General features: G+C 34.0%; 1 long non-coding RNA gene across 1 annotated transcript; it reads left to right on the top strand.

Moving 5' to 3' along the window:
* Positions 1–352: 352 nt before the first annotated feature.
* LOC105004231 lies at positions 353–23,576 on the top strand. Its single transcript, XR_827193.1, has 5 exons — positions 353–709; positions 831–857; positions 3,314–3,340; positions 10,841–10,888; positions 18,942–23,576. It is a non-coding gene; the product is annotated as an uncharacterized LOC105004231 (long non-coding RNA).
* The last annotated feature ends 1,047 nt before the right edge of the window (positions 23,577–24,623 follow it).

Raw genomic sequence — 24,623 nt, forward strand, 5'->3', positions numbered from 1 at the left:
GTTCAGAAGTCTGTTCGTCCTTATCTGAGGATTATTTTAAAGCAACTGCAACAATTATCCTTATTGCTTACTTTTTATCCCAAATTTATTTCATATTGATCTGCTGCTGCTACTAAGTCACTTCAGGCGTGTCTGACTCTGTGCGACCCCATAGACAGCAGCCCACCAGGCTCCCCCGTCCCTGAGATTCTCCAGGCAAGAACACTGGAGTGGGTCGCCATTTCCTTCTCCAATGCATGAAAGTGAAAAGTGAAAGGGAAGTCGCTCAGTCGTGTCCGACTCTTCGAGACCCAGTGGACTGCAGCCTACCAGGCCCCTCCGTCCATGGGATTTTCCAGACAAGAGTACTGGAGGGGGTTGCCATTGCCTTCTCCACATATTGATCTAGTCAGTAAGAAAATTTAAACTTTTTCCATCCTTTATAGACCTTATGATATCTTTCTAGATTCTTATCCGTGAAAAATTTTAATTCCTCTCATATTCAGAACATCTTTATTGCTGTTCTATGAGGAAAAACTGAGAAATGGAAAAACATTTTAAATATACATCAATATTAGTCTTCATGGCAGCTATTATTGGTGCAATACTGCACTAGTACATGCATGTTTCTTTGTGTTAGAACAATTAAGTTGGAAAATAAAATTGGAATCATAATAACAAAAATACTATATTTCAGAACAGGAAAAGAAAGAACAACACGTGGAACCAGGTAACTGTTTTTAAATTCCTCCATCCTCTTAATTTTGAGATATTAATTTGCAATTAAATACTAAAATGCCATCAAATAGCATGGAATGTTAATTTTGTTTTTCTTTTCTTGTTTGATTCAGCAAAGTCACCAAAGAAGGAACAGTCAGGTGAGTCAGACTGGGGCTGCAGGGGTCTTTCTATCTGATGTCCAGGCTTTATTAATGCTGCAGCCTCAGACAGGGGGTAAGGACCAAGATAGGGGGAAAGGGCAGGAAATCCTTCCATCTTATGAGATGTTATTTTTTCAAGCTCTGGACATAGAGTTAGTGTCAAGGCCATGTAAGAAAATGGAAGCCGAGTAATATGTTACATTCTTGCTACTCAGCGTGTGTTCTGTGAACCAGCAGTGTAAGGGTCTCCTGAGAGATTGTTAAAGATGCAGAATCTCTGGCTCCAGAGATTCTGAATCAGAATCTGAAACTTCCTAACATCCCCAGTGGATTTGTCAATGCAGTGTGTGAGAAGCCCCATTATAGTCTAGTGTGAAAAACAAAAATAAAAGCAAAACCCTTCCTGTAAGTGCATCTGATCTTGCTTTGTTTTTAAATATGAAATATTTACTTCTAGCAAATATTCTCTGTCTATTCAAAATGTTCTTTACTGACACATCTTGAGTACGTAGGGGAGTTGCAGTGAGAGAAGTAGATTATGTCTCCAATCTATTTACATTTGAATGAGGGAAAAAAAAATTGGGAATCAGACAAGCAGAAAAACACACATACAAACAAACAAAAACTAAGAATTTAGTTCCTGTAGATATCAAATGATTTTCTTAAAGTTTCCAGGCATTTAACTTCCCCTGTTGTTTCAAATGAAAATAAATGTATTTCCTGATCAAGGAACTTTAATGATCTGTGTGTGTATGTGTGTAGGTAGTCATAGCCTCATATAATGTCCATTAGTCACTCCTCCCATCATAATATATTTAAATGGAAATAGCATTTACATTAGTGATACATTAAAATAAAAATTGGGTTTCCCAGGTGGCACTAGTGGTAAAGAACCTGCCTACCAATGCAGGAGATGTAAGAGACTCAGGTTTGATCCTTGGGCTGGGAAAAAACCCTGGAGGAAGGTACAACAACCCACTCCAGTATTCTTACCTGGAAAATTCTATGGACAGAGAGACTAGCTGGCTGCAGCCCATAGGGTCGCAGAGTTGGACCCAAATGAAGTGACTTAGCACACATGCACAAAATAAAAATTTTCAATATTATGTAAATAACCAAGCAAATCTAGCTAAATTACTTCTACCTGTATCACAAACCATAGCAAGTCAGATTCAAAACCACATTTCTTATTCTTCTTTCAGGTTTGTAAAACTTCCTCAGCAAACCCAAATCATTTAGGTGATTCTCCAACTAGTTCCCATGGCATCATTTTATTTTTCATATAAAAACACTTAACATACTTTTATGATCATATTACCTTTTCTATTTCCCAGTTTAAATAGAAATTAGAAGATAAGGATCGTTTTTTATATATTTATCCCCACAGTGCCTATTATAATGTCAGGAACATTTTGGGCACTTGATAATGTTTGATTGGATGAAAAAAAAATTATCACATATGATAATATATTTTTGAAAAAACATAAACATGAATAACTCTTAAATAATTTATTATATGTAATAATCTCACTTTCACCACATTAGGTATTCCAAGGTAATGTTCCCACCATTTGGCCATAACATATATTCTTACATGTGTACATATGCAGAAAGTTGAATTAGAGCATACATCAGAGAAATAGAAACATGGAGAGACATGAAGAATGATGATAGGTATAATCAGTTTTGAGAGTTTTAATAGCTAAACATTACTATCCAATATTTGACAAAATTCAGTAATTTAAATTTCTTGAAATCTTTTTCTCGCAACTATTGGATAATTGATTGATTCACTTTCTTCTTTTCATTCCATTTTGAGACTTTAAGGAAACTGCATTGGCTTATATATAAAATCAATCAGATTCTTATATAATTTAAAATGGAAAACAAAATGAATGAGTCATGAATGAGCATTCTGTGTAGGGAGAAGGTATATGAATATCAGAAATCTGTGGTTCATAAAAGTAAAAGTGAAAGTTGCTCAGTTCTGTCCCACTCTTTACTACCCCATGGAATTCTCCAGGACAGAATACTGGAATGCATTGCCTTTCCCTTCTCCAGGGGATCTTCCCAACCCAGGGACTGAACCCAGGTCTCCCTCACTGCAGGCAGATTTACCATCTGAGCCACAAGAGAAGCCCAAGAATACCAGAGTGCGTAGCCTATCCCTTCTCCAGCAGATCTTCCAGACCCAGGAATCGAACCGGGGTCTCCTGCATTGCAGGCAAATTCTTCACCAACTGAGCTATCAAGGAAGCCCTAATATATTTAAATTTTATAAAAGAAAATAGCACAACATTGTATGTTCTTTTTCTCAGATATACTTTTTTCTTTAGTTTACAAGGCTATAATATAGTCTTTTTTAAAAATGAAAATAGCTGTAAAACTATTTTAGAGAGATCCAAGGACACTTATAACTGATTTAGACCTTATTATTTTTTTGTCCTTAACAGCTCCAAGTGAAAAACACATTAAAGCAAGTATGTTGACTAAAACTTGAAAAAACAAAAAGCGTATTTCAGCAGCTTACTCATTTAACTTTCTGCTTAGACAATGCTAATGCTAATTTTTAAGGCTGACTTACCAAATGTTCCTTGCTCTGATTATGTGTTGTGTTAAACAAATATGCATACTTACTCAACCTTGTATTGTTTTGTGAATCAGTTTTTCTCAAAATTTACCTATAGAACTTTCATTTGTAAATGTTAATTTGTCTAGATCATAACATCTTTTTGAATTGTTTGTATTTTTGTTTCCCATTGTGCAGAATGATAAGTGATCTCTTCAGTTTTTTTAAACAAATAGACAGTTTTCCTAATGGTTAATCACTTGATCAAACCAGGAGGCAACATAATTTGTCTACTAGTGAAAGTTATTGTGTGTTTAATGGAATGAAGCTCCCTACAATTTTATTATTTATTTATTACTTACAATATCATAATTTTTTAAGGCTTTTATCCTCAAAATTTTTTAAATTTATATATTTTTAATTGAAGGATGATTGCTTTACAATATTGTTTGTTTCTGCCATACATCAACATGTATCAGTCATAAGTGTATATATATGTCCCCTCCCTCTTGAACCTTAGATTTTTAATAGCTATCAACTGGTAGCTGTAACATACTGTGGCATTTGCATCTATGAAACTTTGACAATACACTAAAGAATAAATGCTGTTTTCTTTGTTGGTATTTCTCAATTAGATGAAGTATCTAACAGATTGTCATTAATGATAATTATTTTAGGAAAAATGGTGTATGAGCTTAGAAAAAAAATATTCTTTCAGCTTCTCTAAACTCTGTCTATAAGATTTAAGATCAAACCACATTTTTATGCATGGTGTAAATATGTTTATATTTTCCTTTTGATTTAGAGGTACATAAGTATTAATGGTAGTACTAGTACAAAAAGAGAATGCATGTTTTATTTACTGCCAGGTTTTTGAGACAGAGTATGTCATTGGTGAATATATCAGAGAAAAATGGAAGATATAATGTTGTGTAGCTTGGTGTCTTTTTATAAAATTACAGTTAAAAGTGTTTACATAGTCATTTTAGACCTTAAGGAAAGGTGTAACATGAATCTAAAATTCCATTTATGTTTTCATGAAAATTTTTAGTTGAATATAAGCTGATTAGAACTTGATATTACTGAGTATTTAGTATGCTAATACTCAGTCTGTAGAAATGCATAATCAAGAAAATATATAAAACAAAATTGATAATTTTGCTGCAGTGGTTCAGAACTTTAGATTGGAGATTACTCTGAAAATGAACATTTTCTTCCTAGGAAAATGTGACATTTAGATAAAAATACTCATTTGCAATGAAAAAAAAAATTCTGTAAGTTCTGCTATCTATGAAACACTATCCAATCAAGTTTTGAAGAGATCAGCATCTTTTGCAGGAAATTAACAAATTTAGCTTGCCAAATCATCTTAGACTCAATATAAAAGTCTCAAAAGAATTGATATCCATTTCCTTGTATAGTTGAATGATTTGAACTTGACATAGGCATTATCTCCCAGTATAAAGTTAATTAAAAACAATTCATAAATTATTTAAAATCTCTGCTAGCAATGTGACTGTCCATTTCCCCAAATAAGAAGTTTTTGTTTTGTTTTTTTTTTGATCTTGAAACCACACAACAGAAGAATATTTCCATAGCTTCCATATATGGTGAGATATAAAGTTAATGCCTAAGTCATCACATTACAAATACTATTGAAAATTCCTTCTGTTACTTACAAAGTAAGGGGCACATAGTATTGTGTATGTAACCTGAATATTCAGGATATGATTTTACATTATCTTAAATTATGAGAGCAAGTTGAGGAAGTGAGATGTATAGTTTAATATAAATTAAGTATTTATGGGATAATTGAATTAACAAGGAAAGGTGAGATTGACAGCACTAGTGCAAATCTATGGGAAAAGTAAAAGGTAATTTGTCTTCAGCACTCAATTAAAGGAAATAACTAGAATGTGAATGAATTTGTGGTGTAGAATTATTTGTTCTAGGTCCTAAGGAAACCAAAATCAGTATAAGAAAAACACTGGAGGACTTAGACTAGTTTGGAGCTGTATCAGTACAGAAAAGAGAAATCATTCAGGTTCAGTGATGTAGCATGCACTACGGAAGGGCACTTACTGCCTCCACATGTAAAGTTATGCATCAGTGATTATGTGGATGGAGCAGGAGTGCCTTTTACCAACAGAGATGACAAAGCTAGATTTACAATTTCTGCAGGTCGATAAAGATTCCATTATAATTGTTATTGTTCAATCACTAAGTTGAGTCCGACTCTTTGTGACCCCATGAACTGCAGCACACCAGGCTTCCCTGTCCTTCACTATCTCCTGGAGTTTGCTCAGACTCATTTCCATTGAGTTGATGATGCCATCCAACTATCTCATCCTCTGTTGTTCTCTTCTCCTCCTGCCTTCAATCTTTCCCAGCATCAGGGTCCTTTCCAGTGAGTTGGATCTTCACATCAGGTGGCAAAAATATTGGAGCTTCAGCTTTAGCATCAGTTCTTTCAATGAATATTCAGGACTGATTTCCTTTAGGATCAACTAGTTTGATCTCCTTGCAGTCCAAGGGACTCTCAAGAGTCTTCTCCAGCACCACAGTTCAAAAGCATCAATTCTCCAGCACTCAGTCCTTATGGTCCAACTCTCACATCCATACATGACTACTGGAAAAACCATAGCTTTGACTAGACGGACCTTTGTTGGCAATGTAATATCTCTGCTTTTTAATATGCTGTCTAGGTTTGTCATAGCTTTTCTTCTAGGGAACAAGGGTCTTTTAATTTCATGGTTGCTATTTCCATCTGCAGTGATTTTGGAGCCCAAGAAAAAAAGCCTGCCACTGTTTCCGTTGTTTCCCCATCTATTTTTGGCATGAGTGATGGGACCTAATGCTATGATCTTCGTTTTTTGAATATTGAATTTTAAACAGTTTTAAACAGCTTTTTCACTCTCCTCTTTCACCTTCATCAAGAGACTCTTTAGTTCCTCTTCACTTTCTGCTATAGGGTGGTATCCTCTGCATATCTGAGGTTATTGATAATTCTCACGGCAATCTTGATTCCTGCTTGTGCTTCATCCAGCCCGGAATTTCACATGATGTACTCTGCATATAAGTTAAATAAGCAGAGGGACAATATACAGCCTTGACGTGCTCCTTTCCCAATTTTGAACCAGTCCATTGTTCCATGTCTGGTTCTAACCATTGCTTCCTGACCTGCATACAGATTTCTCAGGAAACAGGTAAGTTGGTCTAGTATTCCCATCTCTTTAAGAATTTTCCACAGTTAGTTGTGATCCACACAGTCAAAGGCTTTCGCATAGTCAATGTAGCAGAAGTAGATGTTTTTCTGCAATTCTCTTGTTTTTCTCTTCAATGCAAAATGTTGGCAGTTTGATCTCTGGTTCCTCTGCCTTCTCTAAATCCAGCTATACATCTGGAAGTTCTCAGTTCATGTATTGTTTAAGCCTAGCTTGAAGGATTTTGATCTTTAGCTTGCTAGCATGTGAAATTAGTACAATTGTGCAGTAGTTTGAACATTCTTTGGCATTGCCTTTCTTTGGAATTGGAATGAAAATTGACCTTTTCCATTGTCATACTGCATTTAAAAAAAAGCCTCAACACACCCAGTTCTCCTTCCTGCAGTCCACTGCACATCCCCCCCAACTCCTTACCACCACATTGGATAATGATATAGGGGTTGATGATTATGACTAGTTATTTTCAAGAAGGAAGGGGATGAAACAAGTAGGTTTTTAGATGCAGATCTTTTACACTACTCTTGGTGATCAAGAGGGAATATAGTAGACAGTGCTTAGCAAATACATTAGACATCATTCTCTTTTTCCCAAAGAACACTTCAAGGACCAGTATTCTTCAAACCCTTGTAGAGTACTTCCATACATTCCTCTTATCAAGGACAGCAGGGCTTTGATAATGTTTTCTTGTGCATATTTGACTAGCCTGTGGTCAGTTTGAATTATGAGTAAAAAAGATAACAAAGACAAGATCAGAGCCAAAGTCTAGTTATTTTTAATTGTGGGTCTAAATTTGAATTAAATGACAACAGTCAGGAATTTTTCATTTCTTGATTTTAGCACCACACTAGATTTTTGTTATGCTCAGACACCAAGCCTGACTCTGCTTATCACCTTAACTACATTTCAATACCTAACCTGCATGAGTCACACATCTACACACATCTATCTCTTGATCTACCAATATATGTCATGATCTTCCAGGAATATCCAGTATGCAGAATTTAAAAATAAAGTACCTTTGAATTTATTCAAATGTATGATACTAGAAGACTATTTGGGAACAGCTTATATTACTTAGAAAGTGACATGGCTTTTTTACTCAGTTTAAATATTCTGTCATGGAAATTGCTGGGGAAAAAGATCTATAGGCCTAAACTAATAGATCTGATATCAGTGAGATGTGTCTAGACCACAGGTTGCATGTCCTATATGACACTGTATCTCAGTCATTTAGGGCAGACTGGGTATATTCATATTATTCCAGAATAATAATTACTAGCAACTCTTTTCACCTGCTTAGTTTGGATGATAAATTATATGATCACTACCCAAATCACATATGATGCTGCCTGATTGAACTTAAAATAGCACTGATACAATGCCAGGTGCTGGTTTGGGAATTTACGTACCATAAAAACTAGACTGTGATAGACCTGGGACTGATTTAGATTGTAGGGCAAGATATGCTTCTTGTTTAATCCTACTTATAAAGCCACAGTTGGTGTCCTGGGTGCTATCCTGAAACTGGAAAATGTTATGGTTTGGAGCTTAAGAATATTCATCAAGTTTGGTTCAAAGAAAACCAAGCTAGATAAAGAAGTACTAGTAGAAGAATCTGAGTTCAGCTTAGAACAAGGCAGCAGGGAGGAAGAGGAAAGAATTTCAAAGAGAAAATCAGAAATAAATTTTATGGAAGTATAATGAGTACAGCAAAGTAACACTAAAATATATGACTATTGAGACAAGTGCTTTGTGACTTGAGTCTTATTAATAAAGCAATCTCTTGATATTGCGTTTTAAAGGGTAGCATGATAGTGGGGCAGATCTAAAGTTTTCCAGTAGGACAGGGACAAAAGAGACCTAAAATAATTCCACTTGATCAAAATCTGATGTAAGAAAAAACAGCCATTTCAATAGAGAATGGAGAGATTATTTTTGAGTATTGCTGATGCAGTTGGTATTTATTGCAAAGAAGTAATTTATTCCTAGGGCTTCCCTGGTTGCTTAGAAGTTAATGCGTCTGCCTGCAATGCGGAAGACCTGGGTTCAATCCCTGGGTCGGGAAGATCCCCTGGAGAAGGAAATGGCAACCCACTCCAGTGTTCTTGCCTGGAGAATCCCATGGACGGAGGAGCCTGGCGAGCTAGAGTCCACGGGGTTGCAAAGAGTCGTACACGACTGAGCGACTTACTTTGTACAACTTCAAAATATCAATTCTGGATGGTTTAGGAATTGAACAAAACAAGGCATTAAATAAGTATAGGAAGATATATTTTTATATTTTTTTGAAATACAGTTGAATCTCAAAAATTACATGCAAATTCAAGTTATAAAAAGTTTAATATATTTTATTATATTAAAATTAAATCCAATCAATAGATACCATAAAGAGATAAAAGACAAGCTGCTGCTGCTGCTGCTGCTAAGTCGTTTCAGTCGTGTCTGACTCTTGCGACCCCATAGACGGCAGCCCACCAGGCTCCCCTGTCCCTGGGATTCTCCAGGCAAGAACACTGGAGTGGGTTGCCATTTCCTCCTCCAATACATGAAAGTGAAAAGTCAAAGTGAAGTCACTCAGTCATGTCTGACTCTTCGCGACCCCATGGACTGCAGCCTACCGGGCTCCTCCGTCCATGGGATTTTCCAGGCAAGAGTACTGGAGTGGGGTGCCATTGCCTTCTCCAAAAGACAAGCTACATATGTGGAAAAGATGTTTGTAGCATATATTAGTAACTAGAGGTTAGTAGTGAAAAAAAAAAAAAAAAACTCTTAATAAAGGACAAAGAACTTGATAGAATAGTGGGTAGAAAAAAATAAGTAAAAGATATAAGCAAGTATCAAAAATAAAACAATAAAGACACAAAATGGCCTGAAAATATATCAAAATAGATTTAGTGTGTTAGTAATAATGAAAATTTTCTTAAAATCACAGTAATACTATTTTATACATATCAAATTGACCAAAAATGGAGGAAAATGTTCATTCTGGTGATGATTATGCTATGAAACAATAGAAACTCTTACATATACTGTTGGTATGAATGTAAAACTTTGGAAAAATATGGCATTTATTTAGAGTTAAACATGAGCACATGCTATGACCTAGCACTTTCACTTCTAAGAAAATTCTTGCACATTGCACCAGGATTCATATGCAGGAATATTCATAGCAGCATTATTTATAATAACACAGAATTGGACAGGACCCAGTGTTCATTGGCAGGGGAATGGATCCATAATATGTAGAATGTGTATACAGTGGGATACACTATACAGCAGTGAAAGCAGTCAACTACAGCTACTCCTATCAGCATGACTTGTGTAAAAAGTTAAACAGCTTATTTAAGTGAACAGTGGATCAAATAGGGCAGTGACAAAAACATGAGGGCAACTCTACTCGTAGGGGCTGGGGCAAAGGTTTTGTACAGACTACCTGGAAGCAAAGCAAAAAAATATTAATTGGCTATGACATATATCGCCTTATTTGGGAAAATTTAGTTATTTGGCTCTTATGATAATTGCTCTTGAGTACCATTTTCTTGATTCAAGAAAAATCTTGTTTACTCTGCCTTTGGTTTCTTTATGTAGACCAGTAAAGGCACTAAAGCTGTTAAAGTCTAGTAGGCCGTCTCGTTAAACTATTTTAACACTGCATCTCAGCACATTTTGAAGGAAGCCAATTACAAGAATTAAAAAATATAATTCAATTTATATAAAGTTTTATCACTAAACAATATAACTCAACCTGTGTATAATGGCTTTACCTTCGTTTGGAGATAAATTCATGTAATAAAATACTACAGAAAAATAAAGAAATGATTTATACAGAAATTAGGGCAATGATATTCTGAGATAAAGAGAGAGATATGCAAAGAGTAGTAAGACAAATAAGAGGTTTCAAAGGCTTTGGTGATATTGTATTACTTAAGCTTACCGGGGATTGGAAAGGTATGCATTTTTCACAAGGTTTGTATCTTGGAAGAGAATTTCTGTATTATTTAACAATTGGTTACAAAAAAATTCAAGCACATTAAAGCTAAGTTTTCTCTGCTGCTTGCTTTGCTCTTAGGTGCCACATACATTTTATCCTTTAGGTAGTTTTAGTCTTGTCTGACTTCGAATACTATAAGGTATTGACCTGGCATGTCTAATATCCATTTCTTGTTCTTTAATACCTGAATTTACAGAGACTGAACGAACCAAAGAAGAGGTTGGTTCTGCCTCATCGAAAAAAGGTCAGTGCAGCTTAAAGAAAAAGATGTCATGACTGTAACGTCTTTATGCTAAAGTTTCTAACTTAATGTATTGTTGAATGCTTATAGAAGAGCCTTATTTATTGATTTTACTATTTCGCTGATATGGAACAAAGTCACTTTCACAAGATTTGTAGTACCTGTTTAACACGGTTTTGTCTTCAGTACTCTGATGCCAAACGTTTTTATTCTTTTAGGGTCATAAACTAGAGATAGTAATTATAGTCCAATTTTAAGTTAGTTTTTGAAAATAAAGTGAAGAAATGCAACTGTGTAAACTCCACAGGATCCAATCATCTGGAGAGCATTCAAACTTAGTACACTGATTTATATGTTTAGGGTTTGAACAAACGGAACTTTGACCAGTAGAACTTCCATGAACAATGCTCACTTTATGTAAGAATAGTGTAAAATTAGAAATTACATTCCTTGGGATGCTTGCCTGGAAGGAAACATATTAGGAAGCTTGGAATTTAAGTTTTTAAATCTATTTTTCTTGTCACATCTAATCAGAAGCAACCATTATGTGAATATTGACTCTTCTTAGTTGACAGTCTAAAGAATAACTTTAAGAACATTAATATATGTTAAAAATATTCAGTATGATGAGAAATTTACATATTCTCCATTCAAAATAAACTGGGATAATTTTTAAATTTGTGATTTTGCTTTACAAATAGAAATGAAATCAATAATATATCCAGTGTCTTTGTAAGAATCTCAAGACACAGTTTAGCAACCCTATCCTCCACACACACACACACACACACAAACACTACACACATACCCTTTCCCATATATGCCACTAAAATGACTTAACATTTTTCTTCTTAAAAGCTCTTTATTGCATATGCTCTTTAGGAAAATATGTATCAGGACTATAGGGAGATATAAAATATATATGATACATATCCACATTCCCAAGTTATATTTATACATATATATAAATGAATATGTGGATACATTGATAAATGTATATATTAGTTAATAAACTATAAATTAATATGTTAGTTATATAAATTAGTGTACAAGTTACTATACACATGTATATACTAATGAAAGACAAAAAATTAAAAGGTACTTAAAGGAAATATAAACTGTACTGTAAGATAATACCTAATTAGAATCAGTTGAATTATTTAATGGGTTTTCTTTTTCAAATATAATTCTACTTATTATTCTGAATTTATAGTAGACAGAAATAAAATCTGTTTCCTAGACGGCTCTTTTCTTAGTAACCTAGTATTTGTGATGTCATTTTTGTGATAAGTGACCACGATACCTGTTTCATTGACATGCTTTACTAGGTATCAATTTGCCGTAAGTGGCAGAGACTTGAATTTATTGGAAGCCCATATTAATATATGTCATTCTTTTATGAGGACTTATTCTAAAATCACTTTTGCTTGTCAGCATTAAGTGTAATGTGTGAGTAAAACCTGGGTGCTTCAGAATGGATAATTCCATGGTGTCAATAACAAGGCTAAGGGTCTAAATACAGATTCAGAGAAAGTCATAATCTAGGAATGGATACAGGGTACATGGATCTAGTAAGTAACTATAAGGTAAGTACATCTATATATGTTAAAGCAAGAACAGAAGGAAGGCAGAATTGTATTCAAAATCTTCAGCCATGAATGAAACCAGTGGGATGTCCAAGTAGGAGTTATATGGATTTTATCTGGAATTAGATTTCACATATTGAGCGTCAAGAAATCTTTGATTGTCAAGACAGTCTGGAGACAGAGTTAAAAGGAAAGATTCGAAAACTAGTAGCTGACCCATATACAGACTCTGAATCACTTGGAGCCTAGATATTTAGGGTAGAAATATGAGCACACATAATATGGAGTTAGTCAAGTCCCATTCGAGTAAACAGACATACTGAATTAATATTGAATCTTAATTAAGTGAATTCACTGAAATATTCAACCAAGAATGATCTCTGAGTTTAGAGTAAGGCCAAACATTTTGGTTGGGATTAATTAGAACTGATTGCTAGGCTCAGAATGAAATGCAAGGAGGTAAATAACCTGTTTATGAAAATGGAATATTGGCATTATTTACTTTGCCTCTAGTTAATTAGATCTCATACCTCAATCATTAATTTAAATATGACTCTACATATTAGATTTCCTTCCAGCTATAGAAAATGAACAGAAACAAGTGTTCCTTCCAAAGCCATCATAAACATTTTGAAACTCAGGTAGGGACCAGTCTGACAAGTGACAAATAACATTCAAAGGAGACTCTTCTCATTTGTCAGGTAGTTTCATTTCTCCTTATCAGTGGTGATTAATCACACATGAAATATATATTGTTTTATCATATATATAGTAACCAGCCCCCAATCTCCTTTAGGCTTTCTTTGTTTTTAAGATACTGGACTTTGTTATTCTATATTGAGGCTTGAACTAGGAACTGTGTTACAATGTTAAGTGGAAATTACTGATTTTACAATCGTTTTAAATGTTCAAAGTTAGAAAAATAATTAAATATTTTAAATTAATCACAGTGTGCCAGTTTATATCTAGTATAAATTGTTTAATCTTAAGCTTGCTTTTAAGTCAAATTTTATTTGGATATATATAGTATTAAATTATCAATATGATAATTATCTTACTGTTTTATATTTGTTTTGAAGTTTTCAAATACCTTTCACTTTCATTCAACATATACTTGTGGGTCATACACTATGTGAAAACTTAAGGAAATATTCAGATATTACTTGAGCAATTAAAATCATGAATATATGAATCTTGATTGACACCATGAGTTATTTAGGCCTCTTTTTTTTTTTTTCTTTTTTTGCTTTCAGCTAAATGTTTTCCATATGATCATAGTTTACGTTTGAAAGCCAACAGGGTAAATAGATAAATAGAGATAAAATGCCATAGGAGTTTAAAAATTATTCTTACCTGAGGAAAAGCAAAAGATTTGCTGTAAAAGGTGACTTTTAAATTTAAGCCATAAATAACAGGTAGACTTTAGTTATATAATAATTAGTTTAAAGAGTATCTTGGGCCTAGGTAACAGAGGAAGGCAAAGCAGAGGGAAACTGCATGTCTATGAAGAGTAATAACAATCTCAAGAATACAATATGAATTAATACAACTTGTGCTAATAATGCTGTAAGGGGGCCTGATTTTAAAATTCAGCTCTATCTTATGAGCACTAGGGAGTCAATGAAGAATTGTAAGTATAAGAATGATACTCAGACCTTTGCTTTAGAAAATTAATAGATGCTTGCTCCTTGGAAGATAAGTATGACCAACCTAGACAGCATATTAAAAAGCAGAGATATTACTTAGCCAACAAAGGTCCGTCTAGTCAAAGCTATGGTTTTTCCAGTAGTCATGTATGGATGTGAGAGTTGGACTATAAAGAAAGCTGGCCATTTAAGAATTGATGCTTTTGAACTGTGGTGTTGGAGAGGACTCTTGAGAGTTTCTTGGACTCTCAAGGGATCCAACCAGTCCATCCTAAAGGAAATCAGTCCTAAATATTCATTGGAAGGACTGATGCTGAAGCTGAAACTCCAATACTTTGGCTAACTGATGTGAAGAACTGACTCATTTGAAAAGACCCTGAAGCTAGGAAAGATTGAAGGTAGGAGGAGAAGGGGATGACAGAGAATGAGGTGGTTGGATGGCATCACTGACTCAATGGACATGAGTTTGAGTAAACTCTGGGATTTAGCAAAGGACAGGGAGGCCTGGCATGCTGCAGTCCATGGAGTTGCAAAGAGTTGCACACAGCTGAGCGACTCAACTGACTGACTGAACTGAGGCTAGTTAGGACATTTTGGCAATGATGTAGACAATATGCATTAGGATCTGATATTAGTCATGAAATTGGGAAGAAGGGATATTATATGAGCACTATTATAAAATAGATTCTATGGAACTTGACAACTGTCCAACTTTACAAGGGAAAAATTCAGAAATTATCTAATAAAAAGTTTTGAAGCTGAGTACTAGAAGAATATTGGAGGAGGAAAGGGCCACCCACCCCAATATTCTTGCCTGGGAAATACCATGGAGAGAGGAGCCTGCTGGGCTACAGTCCATGGGGTCACAAAGAGTCAGACAAACTTAACTACTAAACAACAACAACTAGAAGAATATTATTTAATATAAATATGAAATAATAAAAATGAAAATGAGTAATAAAATGAGTAATAATGAGTAATAAAAATAAAAAAGAAAGATAAAAATAAACTATTTTGTGAGAGAAGACAAGATTAATTTTAGACATATTTAAAGTGCTGTGGCACATGCAAGTAACATCAAGTGAATTAAGTCAGACAAAGGCATGTATCACCTAATTTTACTCATGAGTAGAATATAAAAAACAGAAAACTAAAATAAGTCAACAAAGAAAACAAAACCTAACATGTAGATAGAGAGATCAGAATGGTGGGGAAGGTGCAGGGGGGATGAATGTGTAAATATGATAGTAATGATTGGAAACTAAATTTTTGGTGGTGAGCATTCTGTAATGTATTCAAAAGTAGAAATATAATCTTGTACACATGAAAGTTACATAACATTATTAATCAATGTTACCTCAATAGTATTATATAGTAAGACATAAATACTAAAGCCACTAGCTTTAATTTGAGAAAGCATCTTTTGGTATCTTTGTAATAAAAGTGAGATTGAAGTTTGCTATAGGCTGGAACTTTGCAGGTAAATTAAACAGTGATAAAGTAAATAAAAAGAAAACAAACCTGAAACTATGGAAAACCAACTTCTCCACCTCACAGTTCATTTCAGGACTCTCTGTCCATAATCAAGGCATTACTGTATAATAATGGTAGCTACTTTGTTTCCTTAGTAGCTGGAATCTCTGAAGGTATGCAGCACAAATCTACTTTTTTCCCGGAAATAGACCCCTCCAAATGTTGATCAATATGAATGGTGTGATCCAAATGGTGTGATCACTCATCTAGAGCCAGACATCCTGGAATGTGAAGTCAAGTGGGCCCTAGGAAGCATCACTATGAACAAAGCTAATACAAGTGATGGAATTCCAGCTAAGCTACTATCAAATCCTAAAAGATGATGCTTTGAAAGTGCTGTACTCAATATGTCAGCAAATTTGGAAAACTCAGCAGTGGTCACCGAACTGGAAAATATCAGTTTTCATTCCAATCCCAAAGAAAATCAATGCCAAAGAATGTTCAAGCTACCACACAATTACACTCATTTCACATGCTAGCAAAGTAATGCTCAAAATTCTACAAGGTAGGCTTCAACAGTATGTGAACCATGAACTTCAGGATGTTCAAGCTGGATTTAGAAAAGACAGAGGAACCAGAAGTCAAATTGCCAACATCTGATGATGGATCATAGAAAAAGCAAGAGAGTTCCAGAAAGACATCTACTTCTGCTTTATTTACTATGCTAAAGCATATGACTGTGTGGATATCAACAAACTGTGGAAAATTCTTCAAGAGATGGGAATACCAGACCACCCTATCTGCCTCCTGAGAAACCTATATGCAGGTCAATAACCAACAGTTAGAACCGGACATGGAAAAACAGACTGGTTCCAGATTGGGAAAGGAGTATTTCCAGGCTATATATTGTCACCCTGCTTGTGTAACTTATGTGCAGAGTACATCATGCAAAATGCTGGACTGGATGAAGTTCAAGCCTGAATCAAGATTGCCAGTAAAATGTCAATAACCTCAGATCTGCAGAGGACACCACCCTTATGGCAGAAAGCGAAAAGGAACTAAAGAGCCTCTTGATGAAAGTGAAAGAGGAGAGTGAAAAAGCTGGCTTAAAACTCAGCATTCAAAGACTAAGATCATAGCATCCAGACCCATCCCTTCATGGCAAATAGATTGGGAAACAATAGAAGCAGTGACAGATTTTTCTGGGCTCCAAATTCACTGCAGATAGTGACTGCAGCCATGAAATTAAAAGACACTTATTCCTTGGAAGAAAAGTTATGACAAACCTAGATAGCATATTAAAAAGCAGAGACATTACTTTGCCAACAAAGGTCCATATGGTCAAAGCTATGGTTTTTCCAGTAGTCAAGTATGAATGTGAGAGTTGGACCATTAAGAAGGCTGAGTACTGAAGAACTGATGCTTTTGAACTGTGGTGCTGGAGAAGACTCTTGAGAGTCCCTTGGACTGCAAGATCAAACCAGTCAATTCTAAAGGAAATCACTCTGGAATATTCATTGGAAGGACTGATGCTGAAGCTGAAGCTCCAATACTTTGGCCACCAGATGCAAAGACCTGGCTCATTAGAAAAGACCCTGATGCCAGGAAGATTGAAGGCAGGAGGTGATGGGGGTGACAGATGATGAGATGGTTGGATGGCATCACTGATTCAATGGACATGAGTTTGAGCAAGCTCCAGGAGATGGTGAAGGACAAGGAAGCCTGCAGTCTATGAAGCCACAAAGAATTGGATAGGATTTAGCAACTGAACAACAAAAAAAGCCTGATATTACATGCAGAAGACAACATGCAACCAAGTTGGTTTTATTTCTGGAATGCAATTTCAAAAATCAACATAATTAACCATAATAATATAAAGGGAAATTAAACTTTTCATAAATGATGCATTTGATGTATTTCATATTAATGTAGAAAGAAACTTCCCTATTCTGAAAATATATATACAAAAACTGTTAACAAATATTATACTCAATGGAAAAAATGGAAAGATTTCTCACTGAGAATTGGAAAAGACAAGGATGTCTGCTATCAGCACTTGTATTAAACATTATACTGGGTATTCCATCCCTTGCAATAAAGTGATAAAAAGAAGTAATTTGTACATAAATTAAAAAATTAAAAATATAACTTTATTCACAGGTGAAATTGTCTATTTGAAAAATTCTTTTTTAATTTTTTTTAAATTTCTAAAGAATCTACAGATGAACTCTTACAACTAAGTGAATTTAGCAAGTTTTATATAAAACTTTTCCCTTTTTTTGCTCTAGTTAATATCATTAACTTTTTGAAAAGATCATGGTCATTTACACTGCAGACACTTTAGGTTTTCTATAATTGTTTCTTCAGAATATTTTTTAATATGTTCTTTATATCCCATGTTTGATTAAACTAAATCTTTGGCTTAACTTGATTCCATTTGAATGTTTCGGCAAGAATACTTCAGAGGTGATACTGTTGTATATCATATTGTGTGTCATTAGAAGCACTGAATATCTGGATGTCCCATTATGGATGAGTGGTTCTAAGTTTCATCAGTGTGTTAAGTTGGTGACAACAACATTTTCGCTTCAAAGTTGCAGTTGTCCCTGAGCAGCTCTTGAGGGTATACTTGGGTATTATGGCAATATTCAGTTTCCCATTCATCCTTCTTCTAATAGTTGCCAATGTCCTCTGAAGATCCTTGCTTTAATCAGTTATTTCAGTACATTGACTTTGTCTGAACTGTATTTCTTGGATGTATAAACAGGTAAACATAATTTTACTGCTCCACCAGCAGCAGTAAAATCTCAGTAGTTCATCGGAAACAGTACCAAAGTGATACTTGTTTTTTTTTTTTTTTTTTTGGTTACTTGTGATTTGGGATGACTTCATTTAATATTTAAGCAAATCTCAAGCATGACTACACTGTCCTTTGAGCTGATTAAGTGATATTAAGCATGAATTTAAAGGAGCACCTAGTTGACATTTTCAAGATGCCAAGTGGTTCCAGCAATAACCTGGAATGTAAGTCGATTAATCATAATCCTGTCAAGCAGAACTCCTCACAGAGCTTGTTTATCAAAGCAACATGTAAGAGAATAAAGTGGGAAACAGTATGTAAAAACTAGTAAGAAGAGGGCAAGGGATTATTTTTATTTCTCTAATTCTTTAAGAGCAGACTTATAATAGTAGGTTTCTGTTGAATTATAGAGAAATGAGAAGTATTGAAAAAGCTTTAAAATAGTCTGTTTAGAAGAAATCTTTGGCATTGAATGAGTTACAAGATGCCTTTTAGTGCAGAAGCAGCATTTCCATTGGAACTTTTATTTAAACCTTATCTCTGCTTTGCAGCTGTACCTGGAAAGAAGGAAGAGAAAACAACCAAGACAGTGGAGCAAGGTAAAAAAAAATGAAGGAGGTTGACATTATCTTCTTTAGAAAGACAACAACGTGAGGAGGAAAACACTGGATTCAGACAGGCGGACGACAATAACCTTTAAATCGATTGCTCTCTATCACTGTCCTTGCATGTTTCTCTCTGCCAGGGAGAATGTGAGGTGGCAATCTGGGTTTTTGTTCTTTTGTATAACTAAACTCTGAGTGTAAGTTCAGAACAGGAAAGCTCCACAAACTGCTTAATTACATCAAGAAAAATGCTGAAGATTGTTGGGAATAAGGAAAATTTTCAGGCCAGTTGGTAGACATTTTTTCCTGTGTGATTTGTGGTTTTAACACCACCTGGCTGATCATAGTTTAAAGAACAGAGATGAAACAATTCTGTTTATGCAAGAACAATTTCTACTGCTTGAAAAATAATGTTAAAACAAAGTGAAAAACCAGCAATACAAGTAAATTACTTGAGTCTGTATTACGACTTCAGCAATTGATTCTCCCAATGAGTCTAAAATTTCAGTGTTATAAATCACAATGCTATAAATAATGCATTTTCTTTTCACTTATGCAGCTATATAATAAATATATCACTCTAGAATATGCTTGAGGAAAATACTACAGCACAGTAGAGTAAAAGCATTTGAGGTGATGTTGTACCTTCTGTTAAAGTGCACATTGCTTATTATTTTAATTGTTGTTCCCTCAATCCTTTGGCTTTTAATACATTATAATATTATAATATTTACTATTAATTATAATCAGTAGTTGAGATTAAAACTAGCATAATTTTGTCAAGAATAAAATGAAAATAATTTCTCCTCTTAGAGACAAATTCCTAATATCAGAAATTTAGGTATTTTTACACAAATATATTAAGAAAATCATTCAAACCCTCACACTTCAGATAAGTAAACTAAGTTAAGGATTGACTAATTTAAAAAATTAGTCAAGGATTGATTTCCTTGGGCTTTTCAAGATAAAAATCACATTAAATCACATTGAAAAAGTTTTCAAATTTGGTTTCTGCAGACTACCTGGGCTTTTAGAGTTCGGTTGAATGTTCCTGTCAGCCTCTTTTTGAGGTGGATACATTAGTCTCTGAAATATAAAGGTGAGGTGTAGGAGCATGGATCCCATTCTCAACTTGTTGGCTTTGACAAGATTCTGAGCCTAAATTTCTTCTCTAAAAAACAGGGTTTATTATACTTGACCTGCCTGTCTGACAAGATGTGGAGTTCAAAATACATGTGAAAGGATATGAAAAAATGTAAACTCCTAGTTAAGTATGTAGGATTTAGGAGGCCTTTTCTCTTGTGAAATCCGCTTCAGTATAAGTGAGAATCAAATCACTTTGCTTTCATTAAGCTTCATAATTTTTCTCCTCGCTAGTATAAAGGTATGGGCTGCTCATCTTATGGCATTTGCAAATTGCTTTTTATAACCACAGCAAATTAAGAGAAGACTGACTGGAATATAAAATGCCCACACTAATAATAATACCTAACATATAACTGATTTAAACACAGATTGTTTTATTTCTTTTTACCTTCATGTTGGTGTCAGTTTCATTAATTATATAATGTTGCCTCAGAAAGTTCAGAGACTGGAAATGGCTTTTAGAGATATGAATTTACTCCTTCAGATGATTTTATAATTCATTCTTTTACTAAATACATTTTATTTTATAAACACTTACACTCTTGGCTTATATAAAAATGAGTCTTTCAATGACTTTTTAATATTGATTTAGTAAATCATTTCCATTTTAAATATTATAAAGCAATGCCTTCATATTTTTTAACTATACAGATCATAAAAAATAGAGTATTTGGATAACTTGAATGTTTTTGTGATGGTATATTTATGACAAATAATTTATATGAAAAATATATTTTGTGATTTTAATAAATTAAGAAATTTATGTGAGAATAAATCACATTCTACAGATTTCATCATAATATTCTAATATTTATTCCTGAGATGATGTTTGACTATTGTGGAATTCTCTTCTTTATATAGATTTTAGTTATATTTAGAAGTATAAGTAATCTGAAACTAGTTCATAATGCATTGAAGTACAATTAAATGGTTTATAAAGAGTTATTTTCATTCATTTAAATTTGAACTTACAAACTCTACTAGGGACAAACTTTTACTCATAATTCTTAATAGGTTTCAAATACATTTTTTGATCTATGTAAAATTGTGTATATTGAACCTCTGGACCTATTCTGCATTATGATTGTTAGGGAAGCATTGATTAAACTTTATGCTATGGAAAATTCATATAATGATAGGTGAAAAAATTTTACGTTAATGTAATTCAGTAAACTGAGCCTCATATTATGTAAGAATTAGAAATTTAGTTAATTTAACTTTTGCAAAAGTCTAAAAGTATACCTCTAATTTTATCTGTAGTTCATTGAGGGATCATGTGGTTTTCAGTTGTTCTTCTCATAAAGATTGTACTTGGCTAGACCAGAATTTTGAGTGTTAAGAAAATCTTTATAAATTTCCCCACTTTAAAGATACACACTTACACACACACCACAAACACCATTAGCAATTTCTCTTTGTTTAGAAAGCAGTTACCTAGAAGCATCAGGAGACACAAATATTTTCCATAGTACATGTTGTTGTCCTTATAGTGAGAGCCAAGGAATGCCAAAGATAGAACATCACAACACACTCTACTGTATGAGGATTTGTTTTTATATTTATTGTATATTATATCTGGAAAGAATACATCACATTTCGTTGGTGATTTAGTCACTAAGTCATGTCTGACTCTTTGTGACCCCATGGATTGTCGTCGGTCTGGCTCTTTTATCCATGGGATTTTCCAGGCAAGAATACAGGTGTGGGTTGCCATTTCCTACCCCAGCAGAACTTCCTGACCCAGGGATTGAACCTGCAGCTCCTGCAGCTCCTGCATTGCAGGTGGATTCTTTACCACTGAGCCACCAGGGAAACCACTTCAGTATAATTTCATTTCATTAAGCTTGGTTTATTTCATTTTATTAAGCTTGTTAATTCACATTTCATTAAGCTTGGTTTATTTATTGTTTGATATTTAATTTATCGTATTTAGTGTACTTTTTTCTCCTTGGTATTACTTTTCAAAATTGACCTGTCCCCCTAACTCCAATTTCCCTCTCTTTTTTAATCTTGCTCTCTCTCAGAAGAAAATCTTTGGTAATATTTGCTTGTTACTAGGCAGAAGATCAAAGCAGGCACTCTCAGGAAGCATTCAGTGATGTCTTACTTACCAGGGCACGGCAGGAGACCAGTCAGGACAATTAACTTTAATGATCTGAGTTGTAGATTGGAGTCCCAACATCTCCTTGTTTCTAATTTTCTTCCTTCTAAGTGATTTCAATCTAACAGTGAGTGAAAAGGTGAAGAAAATAGTAATAAATCAAATCACTCACATATCATCTTTCTTTTTCTTTCATTCATACCTGTGCATGATATCACTTAAAGCTTTCTTTAAGAATTTGTTCTAAGGGACTCTGACAGTGCTGGCATGTAGGAAGTATTCAATAAATACTTGTGGGTTGAATAAAACATAGAGGAATTCCTGAAGAAAGGAATATTAGGTGATGCAGATTTCAATAATCTGTGTCTCTAATACTGTACAATTATGATATTTTAGTAAATCACATGTGATTTCTGAGGCGAAAGTTGCCAAATATCTCAGAAACCAAAATATAACTGATTAAATTATCCAACTACCCTCATTTTAAAGTAAAAACTCTAGGTGAAATTAATAATTACATCTTCTGCTGCTTCTGTGCTATGCTGTCATGTCTGACTGTTTGCAGTCCCGTGGACTGTAGCCCACCAGGCTCCTCTGTCCATGGAATTATCCAGGTAAGAATACTGGAGTGGGGTGCCGTTCCTCTCTCCAGGGGATCTTCCTGACCCAGGGATCGAGCCCTCCGCTCTTGCATTACCTGCATTGGTAGGGAGATTCTTAACAACTAGCACCTCCTGGGAAGCCCAACTAAATATTAATTGATCATTAATTACATCATTATTATGATCTTTGTAGAAGGTATTCTTATATAACAAAACTGCTTGTGGTGAACCATCATATGGATAAAAATTTTTAATAAATTACATTTTAGCAATTGTACCTTCTATATTGTGAATTTTTTAAAAACTTAAAGTGAAAGAGAAAATTTAGTAATTGCCCAGTGAGGTCAATGTATAAGTGTAAACATAGCAACATTAGGCCTTATCCTTATTGTTTGTTCATGGTTTTACAATTATAGAGCTGAATTAGCTGATCTTACACTCCTTTGAATTATAAAAAAACTTATATTCACTGAAGTTTTCAAGTAGTATGTCCCTTGTATCAGAATATGAAATCTCTAGGAGAAGATTGGTCTAGAAAGACTTATTTCTAAGATTCTAAATCTCAAATGTTAAGGGAAAACATACTTTATAAACTTGGAAAATTTAGTACCCCCAAATTAAGCTGAAAATTTCATTACAGAAATATTCAGTATAGTGTTTCATCCTCTTAACAATTAAAAATCACTTCAAAATCTACTTAAGTACAAACATGACAAAAATATTCATGAAAAATGATTAAATAGAATTTAAGTGCCTATTAACCACCAAGAATAAATTTGAACACAGTAATTTTATTAAGGGTAAAATTAGAGAGTGTGGATCATAAATACACCAAATGCAGTTCATTTCCTGTAATAAAAATTGTATTTTGCTTAAAATGAAATATTTCTAAATTTGTAAGTATAGTGATTTGTGTCCACTTGAGTTTTTGTCTTTCTTTGGCTTTTTGCTATTTTGTTAACAGTGGTATCCCACATCATTGTATTAGTGTTTTAAACTGTCGCAGAAGCAAGTGAAACCCAATTGCTATTTACATGCTTTGTGTATTTGTCACTGTCCTCAGACACTTTTCAGATTCTCTTCTATTCTTTGTAAATGAATTGGTCTATTTAGAACCTGTGATATGTATTTGTTGTAGATTGATCTCATACTTTCAAGTGAATGTTAATAATATCTACAGTAGTGATTTCTCTGAGAGAAACTTATTTAAATAATAAATGTTTATAATTCATGATGTGTCAACATTATAAAAAAAAACAGAAACGATTTTACATTTAAGATCAATGGAGTAAAACTGAAAGTGTAGTTGAAACATCTTGTATTTAATTATTTGCTTAATGTGTGTTATAAAATAACCTATTTTCACATGTGGACTAAGTCATGCTGTTGACCCTCAATAAATGTTAAATGATAATAATAACACTATTGATTCCTGTGAATTTCAAACTTTTAACATTAGTTTGTGCTTTGGTTGTTTAATATTTATTGAGCGCCCACAACAGACTAGGCGCTGGGAATGGGTGTGAGGAGTATGGAGTGGGCTTCGGAGAAAAGATGGTCTATACACAGAGCTCATGAATCATCTGTAAAAGTGAGCGTACTCTGCTTGCTTATATATTTCATATATTTTCAACAGAATTTTTTGCAATTTTCCACTATCTCATTTGCTCACGTATTACACCATTACTTACTCTTGTTTTAATACTTTTAGAATGTTCTCACAGTTGTTTGACCTCATGAATGGCAATTTCTTTCTCATCCCTTCTCTTTCACCATTTT

This window comes from Bison bison, unplaced genomic scaffold (assembly GCF_000754665.1).
Source record: "Bison bison bison isolate TAMUID 2011002044 unplaced genomic scaffold, Bison_UMD1.0 scf7180017864473, whole genome shotgun sequence".
Classification (NCBI taxonomy): domain Eukaryota; kingdom Metazoa; phylum Chordata; class Mammalia; order Artiodactyla; family Bovidae; genus Bison; species Bison bison.